This window comes from Protomyctophum bolini (assembly GCF_963924005.1).
Source record: "Protomyctophum bolini genome assembly, chromosome: 20".
NCBI lineage: Eukaryota > Metazoa > Chordata > Actinopteri > Myctophiformes > Myctophidae > Protomyctophum > Protomyctophum bolini.
This window is the reverse complement of record NC_137881.1, coordinates 6,054,263-6,056,762: the sequence shown is the minus strand read 5'-3', so window position 1 is coordinate 6,056,762 and position 2,500 is coordinate 6,054,263. Positions and strand designations below refer to the sequence as shown.

Here is a 2,500-nt window from a genome sequence, read left to right as displayed (position 1 = left end):
CTTGCTGTTTTTTGTTCCCTCTAAGAGAGAGAGGGAGAGAGACTGAGAGGGAGAGTGAGAGAGAGAGGGAGAGAGAGACTGACTGAGAGGGAGGGAGAGAGAGAGAGAGAGAGAGAGAGAGAGAGAGAGAGACACTGAGAGTTAGAGAGAGAGAGGGCGAGAGAGACGCCCTCACACGCGAGAGAGAGACTGTATGGTGACTGACGGCAGGCAGGCACGAGAGGAGGACGAACCGGGTGAATTGCGCCGTGCTTTTTGCCTCCTCTGCTGCTTTTACGAGAGAATTAAGAAGACGCGATGTGTTGATGTGCCATTATTACGTTGTGGAACGCACGGATATAGATTAATTCAACGAATGAATACATAGAATATAGCCATGCATGAATGAATAAATTAACGAACGAACGAACGAATTAACGAATAAGGAATCTTTTTCTCTGGCAGAAGAAGTCGCCAACGCGCGTGAGACGAAAACGCCAAAAACGTATGTATTGTTTCGCTTATTTTCTAATGTCTATTTTCCGACAATGCCGAATTGAGAGAGAGAGTGCGTGTGCGTGTGCGTTCGTGTGTGCCCGTGCGTGTGTGTGCCCGAGCGCGTGTGTTCTTCAGAATCAGAAATGTATGCGTGCGCGAGAGTCGATAGAAGAGACGCACGTTGCTGTCATGTTTGGTGATTGGTTTCGTCGCCAGCCTATAGGCAGTATATCCTATACGTGCGTGTGCAAGAAAGTCACTATAGCCGTTCCTCATGGAGTTTGATGGTTATAACCAAAACCATGCACTTTAATATAACCCTCTATTCTTAAACCAAAAACAACTGAGTTGCAAATGTATAGGCCTATACTTGGATTCCCATGGCTGTGGACCTATAACGCCCAAATAATAACCCACCCACCCCCAAATAATTAATAATAAAAAAATACCCCCATCTGTGCGAGCTCGATCATAACAACGCATCGATGCACTGAGCACACCGAGGGACCTGAGAGTGGGACCTGCATCATCTCCATGCGGTCAGTGACCGTGCACGGTGACCAGATGGCTCAGGTGCGTCTCTGAGTCCAGACAGTCCTCCGATGCATGTCGCTGCTGCTGCCTAGTTCAGTACGTCTCCCACTCTGTCCAGAGTAGAACATAGCAGATCTATACAACAACAAGCCCACAACGCGTTGCAGCGCAATGTGGGCTTGTAAACCGCTATTTTTTGTTGCCCGGCGAGCGCGCAACCAATTGGACGCCATAGGTATAGGCTTCATAACCGAGAGACTTTTGCAGCATGGTGCCGTGCGCTTTCGTATACCTTCTCCATTAACATTCAGGGGATAATAAAACGGAGCTGGGGATGCCGTGAGAGTCCTCTCTGCATGAGCACCGCACATGAGTAGGCTACCACTATATGTGAACAGTCAGTGCTTCTCAAACATTAATTGCTAATGTGTATTTTTGTCGCAAACCCCACATCTGAAAACAGTTTTTCTGCCAGGGTTCACCCATAAGAGAATATGTGTTGTTATGTCCCTGTAACCCTAAAATAAAATAAAAAGAAGAAGAATCCAACTTCTATTTTCAACAACAACACATTGTATTATATATCGGCTATGTTATATAGAGACCCAAAATTAAAGTGTTGAAACTGATTTTTGACGCTATACACGACCCTTATAACGGTGCTTATACTAAGTGCTCCTCGGAGCACAGGTCTCCACCAGGTCAGGAACGTTTGTGATGTTTGGAAAAAACCATGAGGATCACTTTAAAATTGTCAAGTGGCATTTATTCCGTAGCCTATATAGTGGGAATGTGCGTGCATGCGCCGTGCGCAGTTTCACCGCAATCGGGCGCTGCATTCATAATTTGCGGCATTTTGTTGTCTGTCCCTATATATATATATATATGTCCACTTACGTGTTTGTCCCTACAGTATGTCCACGTATACTGTCTGTGTCCGAGCACGGAAAGCTGCGACATGGTAACTCTGTCATTTCTCGACCATTTCGGATGCGGGAAGGCTCAGAACTGGGGACGGCCACCTGGGCGCGTTCCTGGGGGTCTGGATGTTCCGGGGACCCCCACACGGCAACTCTGCCATTTCTCAGTTCATGCACATGGTGTAATTATTGATGAAGAGATTGGCGTATAGCCGTGGTGGTGATGATGCTGTTGAAATTATTATAGGCTACAGTTATTTATAAAAGTGTGAATGGCGACATAATAGTGGTGAAGAAGACGGTGCTATATTAATTTCTTGTGGATCACATGGAACGATCATGGCGATGGTGTTGATGATGATGAGCTCTTGAGTAGTTGTAAATAATTAACAATTAGGGCATGATGTCGCCCTCTTAACCCATTCTGACCTGAGATCAGATTCATACGAGGTTTCCACTGGACACACACTGCAGTCTGATTGACCCATTCTGACCTGAGATCAGATTCAGAAAATGTCAGTCGTTCTTCGATTTTTCAAAAAATAGCAGACCTACAAGCTCGTAGCGCG

The 2,500-nt window shown here is 46.0% G+C and overlaps 1 pseudogene across 1 annotated transcript in view; it reads left to right on the top strand.

The window, feature by feature from the left end:
- The first annotated feature begins 231 nt into the window (after positions 1-231).
- LOC308335680 (sodium/calcium exchanger 3-like) overlaps positions 232-2,500 on the top strand; it is a 146,794-nt pseudogene continuing 144,525 nt past the window's right edge. Inside the window, exon 1 of the transcript XR_013966254.1 lies at positions 232-484. The product of XR_013966254.1 is annotated as a sodium/calcium exchanger 3-like (transcript). The remainder of the gene's footprint in view (positions 485-2,500) is intronic.